This window comes from Dendropsophus ebraccatus, chromosome 15 (assembly GCF_027789765.1).
Source record: "Dendropsophus ebraccatus isolate aDenEbr1 chromosome 15, aDenEbr1.pat, whole genome shotgun sequence".
NCBI classification, from domain to species: domain Eukaryota; kingdom Metazoa; phylum Chordata; class Amphibia; order Anura; family Hylidae; genus Dendropsophus; species Dendropsophus ebraccatus.
Window position 1 is genome coordinate 40,920,587 of NC_091468.1, and position 22,591 is coordinate 40,943,177.

Consider the following 22,591-nt stretch of genomic DNA (forward strand, 5'->3'; position numbering starts at 1 on the left):
CTATGCGGGTATGCTAAGGTCCCTCTACCCACTTGGAAATAGCTTATACTATGTGGGTATGCTAAATCCAAGTGGGCTAAAGGACCTTGTCCCTCTACCCACTTGGAAATAGCTGACTCTGTGTGAAAATGCTAAATCCAAGTGGGCTAAAGGACCTGGTCCCTCTGCCCACTTGGATTTAGCATTTTCACATTAGAGTCAGCTATTTCCAAGTGGGCAGAGGGACCAGGTCCTTTAGCCCACTTGGATTTAGACTCAACCGCGGGGGGAGGGCACAGCCAGAGCCGAGCAGGGAAAAGGACCTTTCATGATGTCATGGTCATGTGATCAGTCACGTGTGTGTGGGCGGAGCCACTAAGGAGCTTCAGCGGGTGGAGGAGCTCGTGTGCCTGTGTGTAGTATAGGCGGCTGTGCGGGTGAGGAGGAGAGCGAAAGACGGAGGGACCGATATAGTGCTGCACCTGTGTGTATCACCATACAGCTACGGCTATACACCTACATACATGTATACACACAATACAGCTATACACCTACATACATGTATACACACAATACAGCTATACACCTACATACATGTATACACACAATACAGCTATACACCTACATACATGTATACACACAATACAGCTATACACCTACATACATGTATACACACAATACAGCTATACACCTACATACATGTATACACACAATACAGCTATACACCTACATACATGTATACACACAATACAGCTATACACCTACATACATGTATACACAACACAGCTATACACCTACATACATGTATACACACAACACAGCTATACACCTACATACATGTATACACACAACACAGCTATACACCTACATACATGTATACACACAATACAGCTATACACCTACATACATGTATACACACAATACAGCTATACACCTACATACATGTATACACACAATACAGCTATACACCTACATACATGTATACACACAATACAGCTATACACCTACATACATGTATACACACAACACAGCTATACACCTACATACATGTATACACACAACACAGCTATACACCTACATACATGTATACACACAATACAGCTATACACCTACATACATGTATACACACAATACAGCTATACACCTACATACATGTATACACACAACACAGCTATACACCTACATACATGTATACACACAACACAGCTATACACCTACATACATGTATACACACAATACAGCTATACACCTACATACATGTACACACACAATACAACCATACACCTGCCTGTACACACATACATACAACCATACACCTGTCTGTACACACATACATACAACCATACACCTGTCTGTACACACATACATACAACCATACACCTGTCTGTACACACATACATACAACCATACACCTGTCTGTACACACACATACAACCATACACCTGTCTGTACACACATACATACAACCATACACCTGTCTGTACACACATACATACAACCATACACCTGTCTGTACACACACACATACATACAACCATACACCTGTCTGTACACACATACATACAACCATACACCTGCCTGTACACACATACATACAACCATACACCTCCCTGTACACATACAGCTATACACCTACATATACCCACACAATACAACCATACACCTGCCTGTACACACATACATACAACCATACACCTGCCTGTACTCATACAGCTATGCACCTACATGTGCACGTAGAACTGTACACATAAAAGTATACACATGCCTGTACACATATAACTATACATCTACATGTCACGCACAGGACTGTACACATACATACAAATATACACCTACATGTCACACACAGGACTGTACACATACAACTATACATCTACATGTCAAACACAGGACTGTAAACATACATATACATACCACTATACACCTGCCTGTACACACAGGACTGTACACATACAACTATACACCTACATGTCACACACAGGACTGTACACACACATACATACAGCTATACACCTGCCTGTACACACAGAACTATACACCTACATGTGCACACGGGACCGTAAACATACAGCTGTACACCTGCCTGTACACACAGAACTATACACATACATACAACTATACACCTGCCTGTACACATACATGTCACACACAGGACTGTACACATACATACAACTATACACCTGCCTGTAGACACAGGACTGTACACACAAGACAACTATACATCTGCCTGTATACACAGGCTACGTATACAGCTATACACCTGCCTGTACACACAGGACTCTACACATACAACTATACACCTACGTGTCACACACAGAACTGTACACACAGTACAACTATACACCTACATGTTAGTATACACCTACATGTCACACACACTGTACTGTACACATTACACATACAGCTATACACCTGCATGTTACATACAGAACTGTATATATACAACTATACACCTACATGTCACACAGAACTGTACACATTACACATACAACTATAAACTTACACATACAACTATACCTTTATATACTATACGCAGAACTGTACACATACAACTATACACCAGACTGTATACAACTATACTCCACAAGCAAAGTGGGGCAAAATGTCGGCACTAGCCTCTGTCTAAGGCAAGGGGTAGGGAACCTTGGCTCTGGGAACCTGTTGCAAAAGTACAACTCCCATCATGCCTGGACAGCCAAAGCTTTAGCATAATGAGAGTTGTAGTTATGCAACAGCTGGAGAGCCAAGGTTCCCTACCCCTAGTATAAGGCAATAACTTCAGTATACAATACATAGCTATTGAGTTTATGTAGTGGTAAATAGTTGAAGTGGATGTAAATGGCAGCAGTGGTGCACGATGCAGGGATTCAGAAATAACAATTGTAAGTACAATCTACACAAGCCAGTAAGGAAGAGAATAGGCGGCACTCACTGATTTTTGATTGTTCCCCTTTAATGATTTAATTCATATTTACATTTCATATAGCAATCAGTGGCAGATTAAATGTACCCTGGGCCCCGGGCTGTCCACCCAACCTGCCCCCCCCCCCCCCCGGTCAATCCGCCCACATTATAATCCACTATTGCCCCCCCCCCCCCCCCCCCCCTAATGCTGTCCCCAATAAACACTGCCTGCCTCCCCTCCCTGCTGGCCCCAATAAACATAATGTTTGGTCCCTTGCTGCACAGAGGATGTCAGGAGAGGAGGGGGCTGATCTTATAGGGGAGGTCACAGCAGCACAGAGGATGTCAGGAGAGGAGGGGGCTGATCTTAAAGGGGAGGTCACAGCAGCACAGAGGATGTCAGGAGAGGAGGGTGCTGATCTTATAGGGGAGGTCACAGCAGCACAGAGGATGTCAGGAGAGGAGGGTGCTGATCTTATAGGGGAGGTCACAGCAGCACAGAGGATGTCAGGAGAGGAGGGCGCTGATCTTATAGGGGAGGTCACAGCAGCAGAGATGATGTCCCTCTTCCTCCCCCCTTACAGATGGTCCCTTCCCCCCCCCCCCTTATAGATGGTCCCTCTCCCCCCCCCCACCTTATAGATGGTCCCCCTTCCCCCCCCCTTATAGATGGTCCCTCTTCCCCCCCCTCATAGATGGTCCCTCTCCCCCCCCCCCCCCTTATAGCTGGTCCCCCTTCCCCCACCCTTATAGATGGTCCCCCTCTCCCCCCCTTATAGATGGTCCCCCTCTTGCCAGCAGATAACACAAAAAAACAACACAACTCACCTGCCGTCTGTTCCCCCGTCGAGCCTCTCTCCTTCTGCAGCCTCTGGCTGATATGTGGCTGCCGGGGGTGTCCCGTCCTATCCCCGGCATCGCACGCGTCACAGAGCTCCCCGTGCGCCGGAAGCCACAGCCACAGGCGCACGGGGAGCTCTCTGATGCGCGCGCTGCCGGGGATAGGACGGGACAACCCCCGGCAGCCGCACATCAGCCGTGGCAGTGCAGTGGTGAATTATAATGTGGGCGGCGTGGTGTGGGCCCCCCCGGAGCCTCGGGCCCCGGGCGGCTGCCCAAACCGCAAATATTATAATCCGCCACTGATAGCAATGGGCTCTGGGCAGGGAGAGTAAGGTGAGTCAGTGATGTGAATCCTCGCTTCCTCTGGCTAAACAGGTTGACATGTTAGTTCTTTGGGTGGATCACAGATTGCACATAAGAAATTACACCGAGTCAATGGGACACGCGGAACCTGATGCGCCGACTCCACTTGAAGTTCTGTAGTGTGAACCTACCCTTATGGAGCAAACAAGTCGGATTTGATTGACAGCTAGGCAGTGAAGTGTTCTGCCATACACCACTTCTGGCTGCATCTCAGGGTCCCAGCAGACCCCAGGGGTATCAAATGTTACTTGAAATGACAGTAATGCTTTAAATTTTCATGTCATTTTTGCATGTCATGTAAGCGGTTATGTGTGTAAATTATTTAGTGGTATTGTCATACACAACATGCTGTGCGCCTTCAGAATGTGTATGGTTTGGCAGCACAGCAGAGGATTGTGGCGTGCAGTATACCTGCCTAACAGATTTGTGGATGATAGCCAGATATTGCATGTTTTCTGTGTCACAGATCTTCCTCCTCTCCCTGCTCATCCTCCAATCCCCCTCTTCTCCTCCTGCAGACTGAAGGGAGAACTACAAGCACAGGCCATGGATTTCATTTACACATTTATAAAATTTGCAGTTTCAATATAATACAATACAGTATTATAATAATAATAATCTCATACAGTAAAAAAAAAATCTAAATCTATTAGAATGTTTCAGCGTACGTCTCATACCCACAGTTCTGTTACAGATCAGGATTCATGCACACAGCAGTATTACAGTTCCATTTAAGCCTGTACTACATAAGGCAGTATAACAACACCAATAGCAGTGTATATATATATATATATATATATATATATATATAGTATCACCATACGGCTCCAGTTTCAGATGTTCACAGAATGGACTGAGGGAAAAAAAAATTTGAAAAAAATGAAGATTTACGACCTTTTCACTGTATGGTAAATGTTAATCAAAGGTTGAACTTGGTATATTTTGCGCAGTACATTAAGATATATAGTATAACGTGATCGGTGATTATACACGATCAGGTACTATAATACTAGCAGCTTCAGCATGGAAATGGAAAGGTCGAGTGTGACTTGTGAGCTCATTAGGCAGGCCAATTTATCAGGTCACATCCTATTATTCTGCCTGATGCTGAGCGCAGAAGGGGGCATTTCCCGGTGGGCTGTTGCCGTGTTTTTTTTCTTCATTTTCCATCGTTCTCGGACTGTCATAGAGCTCAGTCATCCAGGCAGAGCTAGCGGTGTAAACGTCTTGTCAAATGGTCTTTGCATTCATTTCCTCTCAGTATAGAGGAAGGATGTCTGGCCTTGGAAAGCGATGGATGTTTGGGACCAAGCCCATTATCTAATCGGCCAGATGTGATGTGACTTTCTATAAAGGGTTTCCTTTCCTAGTGCTCATATGTGATAGTGGTCATGATCACATTGCAGGCTGTCAGTAAAGGAAAAATAACAGTGAAAAAAACACGATTGGAGGAAAAAGTTGTCTTGTGTGCACTAAATTGAAGGGTACTCGGTGAACCCTGATAACACACTTAATGGGTATATCTACTTTAGCGCTCATGCAAATGGCAGTATTATGGTTCCAGAAACTAATTTGAGCAATAGTTTTTGTTTTTTTATATCAAATAGTGTCAGTTTTCAGATGTTGTATTAAGGATAGACCTTGGTAATACAGAACCTACAGCCCCATAGTACCTAACTCTCAGGAAGCATACTGTAGCTGGATACTCAATCTAAAGGTCCTATTACACAAAGCGATTTTTGGCCATATGTAGCGGCCAATAATCGCGTTGTGTAATAGAAGACAGCTGATCGCTGTCTTTCAACAGGCTGAAACACAATCAGCCTAGCAACAATCTGCTGCCATTGCTCCGTGCAATAGGCCAGCGGCAGCCCCCCTCTGCACTCACCCGCTCGCTGTCGGCACGTGTAACACATATGGCAGCAAGCGGGAAACGCAGAGCAAGCAAGCGCTGACCTCACAGGTTGGCGGTCACTTGCTTCTATATATTGCCCTGTATAAGGGCTCATGCACACTGAGCTTGGGCATGTGCACACTGAGGAAAAGGCGAGGAAATAGGTGAGGAATTTCAGCTTGAAATTGCTCCCGTAAAATATGTACAGAACAAAGTCCCATTGTGTTCAATGGGTTTTCTGCTCTGTTGTTCACACTGCAGAATTTCCTGCTGTAGATCTGCTAGAGGAATCCAATAGAAGTCAATTGGGGGGCTTAAATTCTGCTTGAATTCTGCCTCAAAACTTTCTGCTTCAATTCCTCGCGAATTGCTCAGTGTGCACATACCCCAACTGTCATGTTATTTTTTATTGCAAAAATCAGTAGTATAAGCGATTTTAAGAAACTCTGTAATAGGTTTTATCAGCCAAAAAAGCCTCCTTCTGTACTCAGGAAGCAATCTCCCAGCCTCCCCCCCCTGACTTCTTATCTGTGCATTATCAGGCAAACACGTCTTCATTACAGAGAAGCCAGTGAAGACGGGTTCTGCTCTCTCCATTGTAAGCCTATAAAGGGGGAGGGGCCGAGGGAGATGAGGGAGCAGGAAGAGGTGACATGAAGGTCAGCTGTTTGTAGACTGTCTGGGCACCTAAACCACAGGATTCTGGGGTCAGAAAGGTCAGTGCTTATCTATGAACTTACTGAGAGAAGATAGCAGGGTCTTGTGCTGTGCAGAAATCCTCCGTGCTCAGTCACTCCTAACAGCCCCTCCCCTCTCCATAGCCACATAATGGAGACAGAAATCCTGCTTCATCTGCAGTGAGGGGGGAGGCTGGGAGATTGCTTTTTCAGTCCAGAAGGAAACTCTTTTAGTACATAAAACCTATTACAGAGTTTCTTAAAATCGCTTATACTGTTGATATTTAATGTTTTCAGAAAAATGACCCTGAAATGACAGTTACGCTTTAAGCCCCCATTGACTTTTATAGGATTCCTATAGAATCCGCCCAAAGGCCCCGTTCACACTGAGCATGAACGTCGGAATTCCGTGGCGGAGCTCTCCACCACGGAATCCCGCCGTGCTCAGTGTCCTGCTTTGACTGCAGGAGAGGGCGTGTGCTCCTCCATTGCCACCACTCTCCGCTCAAAGAAATGACATGTAATTTCTTTGAGCGGAGAGGGGAGGAAGCGGATGCTCATGCACCCTCTCCTTCAGGGTATGTGCACACTGAGCAATTCTCAAGGAATTGTAGCTGAAAGATTTCTGCTTGAAATTCCTCGCCTATTCTGCTCTGGCAGAATTTGGGCGGAATTTGAGCGGAATCCGCGCGGAAATCAAGCGGAATTACCAGCAGAATTCAAACCCCATTGACTTCTATAGGATTCCTCTAGCGGAATCCGCCCAAAGAATTGACATGTACATTCTTTGGGTATGTGCACACTGAGCAATTCTAGCGGAATTCTGCCCGAATTCCGCCATAAAAAGCGGGCGGAATCCGCGTGGAATTCCGCCCGTGTAAATGCAACATTGCTCTTTCCATAGAGAACAATGGGATTTCCGACTGCCCGTGCACACTGAGAAAAAGGCGAGGAATTCAGCTTGAAATTCAGCTCGAAATTCAGCTTGAAATTCCTCCCGTAAAAAATGTGCAGAGCAAAGTCCCATTGTGTTCAATGGGTTTTCTGCTCTGTTGTTCACACTGCAGAATTTCCGAGCAGAATTTTCTGCTGTAAATCTGCTAGAGGAATCCTATAGAAGTCAATGGGGGGCTTAAATTCTGCTTGAATTCTGCCTGAAAACTTTCAGCTACAATTCCTCGAGAATTGCTCAGTGTGCATATAGCCTAACAGACAGGCAGCTTTCCTCTGAGAATGGCCTTGAACGCTGATAAACATGTCTCTGAGGGAAATAGTTCTTTAGACAAAACATTCTTTCTAGTGTCCATATCAGAAGTTTTCCAAGGTAAGAAATGTTCCAACTATACGTTAACCCTATCAGGGACTCTCTAATGTGCTGGAGCTTCTGAGCAAGAGGCCTATATATATGTGTAGTCATATAGGTACGGTGCAGGTAGGTAAAATCGCATATCCTGGCCTTATCAGTCCCCCATTTGACATCCGTGAAGCCTTGGACTGGAATCACTGTGGTTGGTACATAGCCAGAGGTTCCAAAGATACTGTCTGAGCCGCGGGTTGCTCAAGGGTCACATCTTCTCCATAGGGTGAACCCATCCTCCAAGTACTTGTCCAGCATCCAACCTCCAGAAATGTCCAGGCGACACAGATTTCAAGAGAACCGGAAAAGGAAGGGAAAACACAGTTAGTTACTCTTTATCTAAGAATTGATCTTCTCCTCTTTCGAGGTTTTATGCGAAAGAAAATACACATAAACACTTGTACTGACTAACAGATCAGTATTATGCATAAGACCACCTGAAAGAGACCCTGAAGGACTCCCATTAGTTTATGGGCATCACCATAGGATAGACAAAAATAGTACCATACATTTTATTGAAAGTTATAGATGGCGGAACAAACTTACAGCAGATGTGGTAGGTAGATCTGCAATAACCGAAAGAAAATACTAAACAATGGCTGAGTCTGTACAGTATACATCAATATACAGCTTAGTTACAACAAAACAAATAAAAGCTTATTATCAATACCCAAACTAATATATGTATATATATATATATATATATATATATATATATATATATATATATATGACAAATACCTCTCTGGATTTTATCAAAATAACCAAACCTTATTGTCTTATTACTGTATATAACAGACGTGACTCTATCACAAGGACTTTACCACTTCGGCATCATGTGGGGTTTGGAAAGTCACAACAACTAACTTTAAAAAGTTTTTGAAAAGAAAAAACTTTAGATGTGAGCAAATCTTATCTCATGGCAAAAGCAAAATGAAAAGTTGATTGATACATAAACCAAAAATAGCATAACAGATAAATGCAATAAAATCTCCACAATGTGACCTACTATGTAACCACTAGATTCACTTATAATAACCAGTTAGTGAATTCACAATCTTTAGTACCGGATTCTCAAAATTTCCACTTCTTTTTAGTCTTTTTACTTCATTTTGTACCTAGAAAACATCTTTATGATTAGATCACACAGGTCTAATGATTGGTCACATCTCTTCCTGTAAATAATCATATAATATAAAAAAATAGACCAATAATATGAAGTTAAAATAATGCTGACAAGATATATACACATGCATATATAAAATCACAGCTGTGTCCATTGCTCTGTGCAGCACCATCTAGAGGGGTGTGGCGCAGCTTAGGTCAAGTCTTTTCTAGACTAGCCTTATACAGATTTTACAATAATATGAAGTAACTGGGTGCTTATTACCGATATAATATTTGGATCCTACTGAATTATCTCTTGTCTGACTGAGATCATCACATATTACACATAAGATAACCACCATAGAAATAAAAGCAAAGTGTAAACGATACATCACCTAAGGTTTCAAAGCCTTTTTATGAGAATAATATATCATATGATCCTTTTTGTAATAGTAGCATTGGTATGGATCCTTTATCCTTAAACCTATCTTTTGACTGACTGACAGGCCTCTTTACGGACACTTGGACTCTTGGCCTCAGTTACAGTTTAAGGCCACTCGTATAACCTCAGACATTGGCTTTGTCGTCTCCAATAGCTTTGGCTGACCTGTAAAGAAGACACCAGTACAGACAAGGACATACCTATATAGCCACCTGTAAGGACACACCTATATAGCCACCTGTAAGGACATACCTTTATAGGCCACCTGTAAGGACATACCTATATAGGCCACCTGTAAGGACATACCTATATGGACCACCTGTGGCAGGTGGATGACGTCCACTTACATTCCCTGAAACAGGCAGGAAGATGACAGACTATGCAGACAGGCACTTTACGGTGTTACTTACAGTAGGTTATGACAGGTGTAGACAATACAGCCCTACACAACCCTCTCTGCTATATTTGTTGTCCCCTGGGCCGCCCAATGTGAGGATACTATACATCACATTACACATGGCTTCCTTCTGCTGGTTTTGTCAGATAACTTACAGTGAGATACAAGGCAGGCGGCACAGTTACTTACTGTCTGGCTGCCATCTTTACCCAGTACCTCTTCTCCATCCGCTGGTCTCACAGTTTGTGGCTGATTGTCTCTGGAAAAGACTTAAAAACAAACAGATCCACATCTCCTCCTCCACCTGTACACTATGTACGGTTACCTCAGGAAGAGACCGGAAACATCTCCACATTCCCTTGTACGCTTTGTACGGTTACCTCAGGAAGAGACCGGAAACATCTCCCCATTCCCTTGTACGCTTTGTACGGTTACCTCAGGAAGAGACCGGAAACATCTCCCCATTCCCTTGTACGCTTTGTACGCGGTTACCTTGGGAAGAGCACAGAAACCACCGCATCACCAGCTTCATCTATCATCCATCACCCTTTTGGCATCAGGGTTTGTCTGCGTGAACGTTGCGTCAGCCGCTCTATGGCAGCTTTTCTTCTTCTTTGAACAATTTTTTTTCTACAAGTGTTTTTGGTAAGCCCAGGGACCAAACAAATCTCATATTTTCCAATTAACCCATAGTGGTGGGTTTCATATAGACATCTGCACAGTTACCTCCAACCATCTTACATGTCTCCATGATTGTCCTCACCTCCAGCTTATGGCAGGAGCGGTTTCTGCAGTGGAACGTCACACTGCATGGCGGTCACCATATATCCTTACGTCCTGTGTCATCCATCTTTGAAAAGTCTGAGGTAATCTACAATAAAAAACTTTTAAACTTTCATTAATATTTGGGCTTTCAATTACATTTTCATCTTTCACAATTTAAAATATCAAACACAATAAGTTAAAAAGTTTGTACGGTGTTTAAAAAAAAAAAAACTATTTAAAAACATCAAAATGGGCTACTCCCATTTCCATTCACCTCTATCCCCTCCCCCATTTGAATCTTCATCAAGAGTCAACAGAGATGCTGGATTCAATGCACTTAGCACAAGATATATATATTGAGGGGCATAAGGAGTGCAGACTGGAGCCATGGACATGGGTTTGGCTTTACTAGTGATAAGACAATATATAAATATAGTCATGAGCCAGTTTGCTATAATCATCACAAAACTGTTAACCCTAAAAATAACAAACAAAAATAATTAAACATTGTACACTCGTCCCATATTAACCTTCTTTTGATAAAAAAAAATTAAATAAAACACACCTTAAAGATGAAATGTAAAACATACAAGATATAGAATAATTCTTTTTATCAGAATTCTTTTTGTCAGAACCTTCAGCTTAATTTGTACCATTATTAGCTGAAATGAATCCATTCCTCTAGTAAGCGGCTCTTATCAGTAAGCAGAACGCTCTGTACCTCACTTCTAACCTTGAGCAGTGAGCAGTAAAATCATAGATACAAGAGTTAAAACTTCTTGGAATTTTTTTTTTTTTTTTTTTTCTAACATCCTTGAAGTTACAGAAGATATCAGCGCTGTGCTCTTATACACCAGACTGTAACCTTGGACAGTGACACACATACTTAAAACTTTGGTAGGAAAAAAAACAATTTGCGTAGAACTTATTAGGATAGATGTGTACACATATATACACCGATATATATAAAGACTTATTAAATAAAGTTACATAGAAATATATATTACAGTAGTAAGTTACTACTCCGGGCTCTTAATAAGTGCACAAAATTCTGCGTTTGATCTTTACCAATTATCACTTTTCTCTTGACATTCCTAATAAAACGTGCTTTTTCCCTCTGACTCCTACTGACACTTACGTATAACAATCTTATACAATAATAGGTCTACTAGACTCGACTCCTTCAAACAGTCTCTATACTTTTCCTTTCAACAAACCTTAGTCTAACTTTCCTAACTTTCAGGTAATAATATTCATTAATAAATGTGCAAAACAGTTGTTAGATTCTATCGGAGAGTCCTGTGCCTGCCTCCTCAGTGACACTAAGCAGTATGGGCGGGGGACAGCAATGCCAGAAGTTAAAATGGCCACCGGACTAGATAACCGGATATAGGGGTGTTGGCTTAGGGCAGGGGTGGGGAACCTCCGGCCCGCGGGCCGCATCCGGCCCCTGAGACCTCCCGATGCGGCCCGCGGCCAGCGGCTCCCCTGTGACACGCGCTGCTTTGGAGGAGGAAGGAGCCGGCGCACACAGCATCCTCTGTGACAGCTGCCGTGCTGTCTGTGCCGGCTCCTTCCTCCTCCAAAGCGGCGCGTGTCTTCAGTCTCCTGCGGGCCGTGCGCGATGACGTCATTTCATCGCGCGCCGCCTGCAGGAGAAGACCGGCACAGAGGACCTGGGAGAGAAGAGGACCTGGACAGCGTGGGAACGGAGGAAAGGTGAGAGGGATGTTTATTTTTTTTTATTTGGGGGTTAAATAGGATCCCAGGGACATGCCTGATGGGGGGGGATAACTAGGCTACCAGGGACATGCCTGATGGGGGGGGGATAACTAGGCTACCAGGGACATGACTGATGGGGGGGGGGGGGGATAACTAGGCTACCAGGGACATGACTGATGGGGGGGGGATAACTAGGCTACCAGGGACATGACTGATGGGGGGGGATAACTAGGCTACCAGGGACATGACTGATGGGGGGGGGGGATAACTAGGCTACCAGGGACATGACTGATGGGGGGGGGGATAACTAGGCTACCAGGGACATGACTGATGGGGGGGGGGGGGGATAACTAGGCTACTAGGGACAAGACTGTTGGGGGTTAACTGGTCCACCAGGGACATGACTGTTGGGTGTTTACTGGTCCACCAGGCATATGACTGTTGGGGGTTAACTGGTCCACCAGGGACATGACTGTTGGGGGGGGGGATAACTAGGCCACCAGGGACAAGACTGTTGGGGGTTAACTGGTCCACCAGGGACATGACTGTTGGGGGTTAACTGGTCCACCAGGCATATGACTGTTGGGGGTTAACTGGTCCACCAGGGACATGACTGTTGGGGGTTAACTAGGCTACCAGGGACATGACTGTTGGGGGTTAACTAGGCTACCAGGGACATGACTGTTGGGGGTTAACTAGGCCACCAGGGACATGACTGTTGGGGGTTAACTAGGCCACCAGGGACATGACTAATGGGGGTTAACTAGGCCACCAGGGACAGGCCTGATGGGGGGTTAACTAGGCTACCAGGGACATGCCTGATGGGGGGTTAACTAGGCTACCAGGGACATGACTGAGGGATTAACTAGGCTACCAGGGACATGACTGATGTGGGTTAACTAGGCTATCAGGGATATGCCTGATGGGGGTTAAATAGGCCACCAGGGACATGCCTGATGAGGGTTAACTAGGCTACCAGGGACATGACTGATGTGGGTTAACTAGGCTACCAGGGACATGCCTGATGGGGGTTAACTGGTCCACCAGGGACAGGCCTGATGGGGGTTAGCTAGGCCACCAGGGACATGACTGTTGGGGGTTAACTAGGCCACCAGGGACATGACTAATGGGGGTTAACTAGGCTACCAGGGACAGGCCTGATGGGGGGTTAACTAGGCTACCAGGGACATGACTGATGTGGGTTAATTAGGCTACCAGGGACATGCCTGATGGGGGTTAACTAGGCCACCAGGGACATGCCTGATGGGGGTTAACTAGGCTACCAGGGACATGCCTGATGGGGGGTAACTAGGCTACCAGGGACAAGACTGATGGGGGTTTACTAGGCTACCAGGGACATGCCTGATGGGGGTTAACTAGGCTACCAGGGACATGCCTGATGGGGGTTAACTAGTCCACCAGGGACAAGACTGATGCGGGTTAACTAGGCTACCAGGGACATGACTGATGGGGGTTAACTAGTCCACCAGGGACATGACTGATGGGGGTTAACTAGGCTACCAGGGGCATGACTGATGGGGGTTAACTAGGCTACCAGGGACATGCCTGATGGGGGTTAACTAGGCTACCAGGGACATGACTGATGGGGGTTAACTAGTCCACCAGGGACATGACTGATGGGGGTTAACTAGGCTACCAGGGGCATGACTGATGGGGGTTAACTAGGCTACCAGGGACATGCCTGATGGGGGTTAACTAGGCTACCAGGGACATGCCTGATGGGGGTTAACTAGGCTACCAGGGACATGGCTGGGGGGGTTAACTAGGCTACCAGGGACATGGCTGGGGGTTAACTACAATAGCAGGGGCACTAGGTCGAACAATACCTTGCCTTGCCCTGGGTGCTGCAAACCCCCGCTACTAACTGCCGCGCACGGTATGCGGCCCTCGAATGATTTTATAAATGCCCGACTGGCCCTCGACATGGAAAAGGTTCCCCACCCCTGGCTTAGGGCATGGTTTTGAGACGTCACAATTATAATACAGACGTGGATGATATGTGGGAGTGGTTGGCTTTCCGTCGCCATCTTTGAGGGCTGATTACAGAAAAAATGGTGTACACAAATAAGCAAATGTTCCACGGTCGGGACAACAGAAAATGATCAACATTTTGTAACACTTAACATACTTCTAAAGGGGACATCAGCTTAGTAAAACTGGCTGAAATACAACAATATATAATGTAGGAGAGGACATTACACTCCCTTTGTAGCCGCTTAATGGTGCGTTCACACCTACAGGATCTGCAGCTGATTTTCTGCAGCAGATTTCATTTAAATAACTGAACACAGCATCAAATCTGCTGCAGATCTGCTGCAGATCCTGTAGGTGTGAACGCACCCTAAGGGAGAGACCTTGTACAAATCAAAATAAAACAAAACAAAATATCTCATGTGCCAAATCATTGTATGCTGCTACACTATGCAGCATTAATTAACCTATTCAGCTCTCTCAGTATGTATCTAGCAATGAGCTGGACTGTTCTCCTTGTCTGAGTACGTGGCATTGTACTTAGACACTAACATGGCACTATACACTATTTGAATTTAGGCTGCCCACTTCAAAAGGCATTTGTCTTACAATCAGGTCAGGGGCACTTTAAATCAAAGTAACTACTTCAACAGCTGACCAAGGGGAAGATTCCTGCAGAACATAGGGTCTATACGCCCCCATTGGAGGTAGGTTGGCTTTTTGCAGGGTCTGGGGTTTGTTTACAGATATAAACTGGGTACAATGGTGTAACATAATGATGTGGCTTGGGTCTGCCACACACACTACAATATTCTGTCTTATCTAGATATTGCTGGTAACCGGCACATGTCCACCCAGCTGGACCTGTGCTTCCCACCCATTATCCTGAATGTTTTCCTTCTGTCTGACCCTTTGGCTCTCATCTATCTACTCCACACCCTCCTCTCTTAGAACTCTAATCCTTGATTCCCCCTTAGGGATAGTACTTACATTGACCCTAAGGTTCCTGGAAATTCCAAGGACCCATTTGCCCTGCATGTTACATGTAGGTCTGGTTACCCACCCACAAGGCAAAATAAGTGTGCACAGGAGTGTAAGGGGTTTCCCAGGTGTTGGTCAGAGAGCCAGAGGCTGGTGGGGCTAAGGCATGTATCTGCCTTCATATCAAACCTCCTAAAGATCTGTTCTAGATCTTGCACTGCATCTTCTCATGCCCATCGCTAACTATATCTTCCTTAGCTTCACATCAGCTTCACATAAACTTCTTGTGGAGACTGGGGATCCCTTCTTTTAGAAAATAACTGTCTCATCCTTGCTCAGCTAATCCCTAGGTAGCGTATTGGGGAACGAAACCTAAACCTTAGGTCTTAACAAGCACAGCCGCTATAGGCCCAGCCGTCACAGTGACACACTATGGCGACGCACTACAGCAACCTACTGTCCCTCGTTGCTAATTCCTCCTAGGGGGCAAGGGGGTAAGTCACAGATCTTCTGACCTGCTCTCTACCACAGTACAAGCACAAATAATAGGATCAATACAAGTATTGTTCCCGCTGCTCGAGACAGATATCACGTATCAGGAACCCGTTCACTCCAAAAGTTATGCGCCTGCTGTCTGTGACCTTGCAGCTGTTCTCGATGCCATGCTGTATTACAAGGGTTAAGCATTAATCACAGCCTCCCCGTAAGGACGTAGAAGTGAATACGTTCGGCAATCCCTTTCCTTAATTCAGCATAAATACAGCAACAGCTTATCTCAATCACACAACAGTTTGCGACGGCAATGCAGCACTTTAACCTTGTCCTATCCTGGGTTACAGAGTTCTTTGTCTAACAAATAGACTCAGCTTTACAAACATATAGAGAGAACGCAGGTGACGGGAATCTCATTAGATCCGTTCCCCTGAGGCAGAGATAGTACGTAAGAAAGGGAAAGTCTTTCTTACCTGGCCAGTTATATCTGCGCGTCCGATGACGGATAAATCACCGCATCCCGTCAGTCTGCGTTCTGGTTTGCAAGAGGCTGAGTCCCTGCCAAGGGCGCCAAATGTTAAGGTTACATTTATATGTTGACCTCTCTCTATGGAGAGAAGCCAAAAACCCAGGTAAAGGATGGTTTTTTAATTATATCTAGAGGTGGAACCTGCAGTGTTCCCAGCTCGTCACTTATACGTCATGGACACAGATAATACAATGTATCATGATTATAAGCCTGGAGAAAATGGCCCAAGTTTTATTATGGTAATCACATTTTATAGACAGATAAAATATAGGGTGTTAACAAATGCTAATAAGGCATAGATGAGGCGGTGCTAGTGATTTAGATATTCAGTCATGCGCAATGGCATCTATATTAGTATTCATTATTATTATTCAAAAAGGTTAAAACAATACATTCTCTGCAATGATACTTTCACATTATTCCCACTGTAACAGACAGGCAGCTTTCCTCTGAGAACGGCCTTGAACGCTGATAAACATGTCTCTGAGGGAAATAGTTCTTTAGACAAAACATTCTTTCTAGTGTCCATATCAGAAGTTTTCCAAGGTAAGAAATGTTCCAACTATACGTTAACCCTATCAGGGACTCTCTAATGTACTGGAGCTTCTGAGCAAGAGGCCTATATATATGTGTAGTCATATAGGTATGGTGCAGGTAGGTAAAATCGCATATCCTGGCCTTATCACCATAGACAGCACTTTGTTGGGTACCACATAATGCTTTATTTCACCAGGGGTGATGCTAAAAGAGAACTGAATAATTGCTTCCAGGTTCCATTAAAACAACAGCCGTTCTTTTCATACTGCAATGATATCCATTAAAATCAATGGAACAAGAGCTGTTGTTTTCACACAATATATTGAACAACCGCCGTTGTTTCGAGTGCCAATGCATTGTGGGAAAACAACAGCGGGTGTTCCATTGACTTTAATGGATATCATTGCAGTATGAAAAGAACGACAATTGTTTTATAGAAACCAACGGCAGTTCTTTTCATAAAAAGTTTTTATTTGTTTTCAAAGCACTAAACACTAGGGGGAGACTTATCAAACTGGTGTAAAGTAAAACTGGCTCAGTTGCCCCTAGCAACCAATCAGATTCCAACCAATTACAGACTTTTTGGAAAATGAAAGGTGGAACCTGATTGGTTGCTAGGGGCAACTGAACTAATTCTACCTTACACCATGTTTGATAAATCTCCCCTATGTGTCACTGTTTTAGCTTAACTGACGATTGTCGATGAATGCTCATCAATAATAAAGCAGAGCTTTGACGGTGACCAGGAAGTCAGGGCGGTAGATTCAAAGTTGTGCTTCCATGCTGTCAATCACAGTGCAGAGAGTGAGCAAGGAGAGCCAGGGACAGCAGAGAGGCATCAACTTCACATTAGATAATCTCCTGAACTAGTTATATATCCTTTGTCTATATCACTGTGACATTGATCATTTCAATTTATGGTTATATTGAAAAATAGCTTTTCTGTATTTCTTAATTCGATTTTGATGCGAATTTGCCAAAATGGCGCTAAAAATAATGCAGTTTTACCATGTTTGGTGCAATTCATGCCAAAATGGCACCTTTTTTTGTATGATTTTTTAAAATGGGAATCTGCAGCAAACGTACATAATTTTTTACAGTGAATTCTTGGTAAAAATTGGCACAATTTTAGCAAGAATATGGCAAATTTGCTGCAAAATCGCATTAAAAAACATACAAAAAATTGTATCAATATAAGCGTTATTTGATTTATACTGTAATATTAAAATGAAATTCTAGGTGTATACAAAGTATCTGATTAGTTTAGGAGATTACCTAATGTGTTGATGCCTCTCTGTCTCTCTGGTACTCTTTACTCACTCCCTGCACTGTGATTGACAACATGGGAGCTGAATTTCCCACCCTCACTTCCTAGTCACAAACAAAACTCTACAATTGTTATTGTCAAGGCAGAGACACCTAGTGGGCAATGTTAGATAACTTTAGATTACACACAGAATTTCTTTTTTAAATGATGTGAGTTGCTAATAGGTTATATATTGATGCTCCGATCGGAATAACAAAATATGTTTTTAACCACAGGTACTCTTTAAAGAGAATATCTCACCAACCCTCTTACCACTCCTGACCTGTCTATTTTGGTAAGTTCTTGTATTCCTCATGAAATAACATTGCAGGAACACCTTTTGTTATAGCCCTGTGTTAGCTGATGTTCTGTTATTCTTACTAAAAATGTATGACTAGATAGCCAACTGGGTGTCACCACTTGGGGACTGTCCCTACATGGTTTGGCACTGTAAGCTCTAATTGGATAGTGTCAGACAGTGTAAGGACAGGCCCCCCAATAGGTAACACCCAATTGGTTATTGAGTCATAGATTTCTAAAAAGAGTAACCGCACATTGCAGAGCTATAAAAATAGGTGACCCAGAATTATTTCATGGGGAGACCTGGTATTTACTAAAACAGACAAGTCAGGGGTGTTGACAGGTCCTCTTTAATGCGTAAGGCTGAAAAGGGGAGTGACAGGACATGACTGTCACTAATCTGCTTTATTTGTATTGGCATAGCTCCAAACTAACTATATTATATGAGAAAATTGTTTGCTAGGGGATATTTTCTGATAGTTACAGAAACAAGTTTGTCAGGCAGCATGTCCCCAGTAACTCTTTGCATCGCTCAAGGTTTAGCAGTACAGAAAACCTGTGTATTTCAGGGTATGTGCACACTACCGAACCCGGGCGGATCATCCGTCGCAGATTCTGCAGCTTGCGGCCACACGCATCTCCGCCTGTGCCTTAGGGCCCTATTACACCAACAAATTATCTGACAAATTTTTTTGGGCCAAAGCCAGGAACAGACTATAAACAGAGAACAGGTCATAAATGAAAGACTGAGATTTCCCCTATTTTCAAATCCATTCCTGGCTTTGGCTTAAAAAAAATCTGTCAGATAATCTGTTAGTGTAATAGGGCCCATAGACTCCATCCTGTGCACAGGCAGATTCCGCCGTCTGCACGAAGAGTGAACCCATTCATTCTTTGGACGGACGGTGGAATCTGCGTGACCATAGAATGGAGTCTATGGCACAGGTCAGAGGCGAGCGCGGGTGAGCTGCAGAATCTGTGGCGGATGATCTACCAGGCTTCCATAGTGTGTACATACCCTTACTCAGTAAACCCCCCTTAAGAGAGGGGCAACCTCTCCACATCTAAACTTTTATGGTGTGGGTCCTGGTGTTGATGTTTTGTGCAAATAACCTTTCCACTAAAAATTTCAGTGAATGATTCATAGCTGGACCATTGTTTATTTGATTCATGATATTGCACAACAGGGCAACAATAGGAACATTTAGAAAACTGGATTTTAGAAAGTCCCCGGTATTCAATTACTTCCATTAATAAACATGAGGTGCCACATTTACCTGTGTGTGTTGCAATCTCATGTTTCTGTAAGTACTGTGGACCTGGCAGTAGATTTAGTGGGCGTGCTTGGTGCCTTGAAGCCCTTTTGTTTTGAAATGCTAATAAAACAGTTTCAAGTGACCTTTCCACTTACTGCAGTTTTCATTGTACTTGATAAACAAGCCACATGACATTTACAGCAATGTTTTGTGATCAAGTTTCTTGGCTGGGTTCAGGCACATTGTTGGTTTTGAGCAGATGTTCATTTCATATTGCTACATAGGCTATTAAATACAATAAATCTGACTTGTTGTTCTGGTTTATTTTTTCTCACATGCAGATTCCATTGTAAGAAGTATTCATATCTGTAATATCTGTGAAACATAGAATTTCTAGCACTATTAGAAAACTAGGATTCAAAAATGTAACATCATGTAAACTATAAGCGATAACAAAATGTCTGCCTGCTCCAGCTCCAGGACCCCTGCTGGCATGCTCCTGGTATCTCTCCAGGAGCACGACGACCCGGCTGATGAGGCGGGACACCGCTACAGTCACTAGTTGGCTGAGCAGGCTTAATCACTCCCTTTCCCGATTGGTCTTGACGTACCCCGAAGTGGGGAGAAAACAGCATCTGGCTCCCGGTGACCTGGTGCTGTGTGGGGAACGGTAAGTATACATTCTTTATTAGGTTCTCCCACCCCCAGCCGGCACTTAACTTTTGCTTTTCGCCAGACTTCTCCTTTCATTCTAAATACTTTTCAAATGTTTTTGAGGACTAAAATCACAACATCTTAGCCTTTTGGTGGAACCTCATGCTTTGTTTGTTTTTGTGTGCCACACCTGATTGCTTCTCAGCTTCCCGCAATACAGCAGTTAAGCTGGGTTCTGCTGGACTTGATTATGCAGTTGAGTAGTCTGTGTGATTGACTGGTTTTTCTGCCTGTCTGCAACCTGGAAGATCAGAGCCCCAGTCCAATGGGTATCCGGATTGGGCTCTTGGTCAGCATAAAAGAAAGCTGAGGCAGTCTCTCAGCGCTGGCTAGTAAGTTTCATACCCTGGTCCCAGCTCCACCTGTCTATTCCTGCGATCCCCGTCCTAACTCCCTCTGTTTGCTCGACTTACCTAACCTCTGACCTGACTTTTGACTATCCGATTGTTACTTGATTCTGTACTACGCTGCCTGTTTGGTTATGACCTTGCCTGTTTGACTATCCCATATTGTGTTTGTCTGTCCACGGCCGCCTAGGGCCGGTTGAGGCCGGTAGGGACAGTTGGTGGGTTCAGCATTAGGGCTCACTGTCGTGTCTTGTCCTTGCCTCCCCTGTCCTGACAGAATAGCCAGCCAGCTGGTTTTGCCTCATGGACGCCATGACCACCATAGAGGACCACATGCAGCAGCTCAACACCGTGGTGCAGGAGCTGGCTGAGAGGGTTCAGGAGCAGAAAACGGCCCCCCGTCAGCTTACTATGACCTCCCCGGCACCTCCTGAGCCTCCCATCCAGCTCCCCGAGAAGTTCAAGGGGGACAGGAGAAGTTTCAACACTTTCCGGGAGGGGTGTAAGCTTTTTTTTTTTTTTTATTTTTTTTTTTAACTATGTCCTCGTTCCTCCGGAGACAAGGCTCAGAATGTAGCAATAGTTTTGTCCCTCCTCCAAGGGCCACTGCAGGAACGGGCATTCTCCCTGTCACCTGACTCCCCCGACCTGCAATCAGTTCACCGATTTTTCTCCACATTGGTTCTGTTGTATGATGACCCAGATAGTGCAGCCAATGCGGAGCAACAACTAACCAGACTACGACAGAGTGAATGTCCCGTAGTGGACTATTGTTCCGAATTCCAACAGTGGAGCGACCCTTCTACTTGGAACGGCTCTGGTTCCAATTCCTGGGCGGGCTGAGCGACCGACTAAAGGACATGTTAGTGGCCTTACCCTTGAGGAGAGTATGACCTTGGCTATTAGGGTGGATCAACGATTAAGGGACCGACAAAGGGAGAGGGGTTCCCCTGACCTCTCGGGAAGAACCTATGCAAGTAAACACCACCGATGTCAAGGCCAGACGGGGACACCGCTTACAGTACAACATCTGCCTGTACTGTGGGAATGCGAGACATAGAGTACGAAAATGTCCTTTCAGGCTGGAACCACCGCCAGAAAGCTCCAGGTGCCTGAGCGACTATCGAGGGGGTCACTCAGTCGCACAGGTAACCTGCACTCAAAAGAAACTTCTACTTCCTATTTCTCTGGTATTGGGGAATAGATGTATTTTTGGGTACGCCCAGGTGGATTCGGGGTCCTCTGCTAATTTTATTAATTCTTTGTTTTGGTCAGGTTTAGAGGCATGTCCCGTGACTCAGGTGTCCAGTGAATGTCACTGGGGTAGACTCTGCTCCCTTTGCATAGGGGGATGTGCGGTACATTACCCCCCGCCTTGAAGTTAAGGTGGGGTCTGTTCATGTGGAGACCCTCGATTTTCACCTTATGAACAACCTATTGTCTGATGTTATTCTGGGGTTGCCCTGGCTGGAAGCACATAACCCTGTGTTCAATTGGTCCAGCAGGGAACTGGTTCAGTGGGGGCCGAAGTGCGGTCCTCATTGTGTTACTGTGTGGCTGGTGGAAGGATCCCTGGGGGAGATTCCAGAGTTTTTGAATGACTATGCCGATGTGTTTGATGAGAGTTCAGTGGAGGGGTTACCTCCCCATCGACTGCTCCATTGATCTCTTACCTGGTGCCAATAAG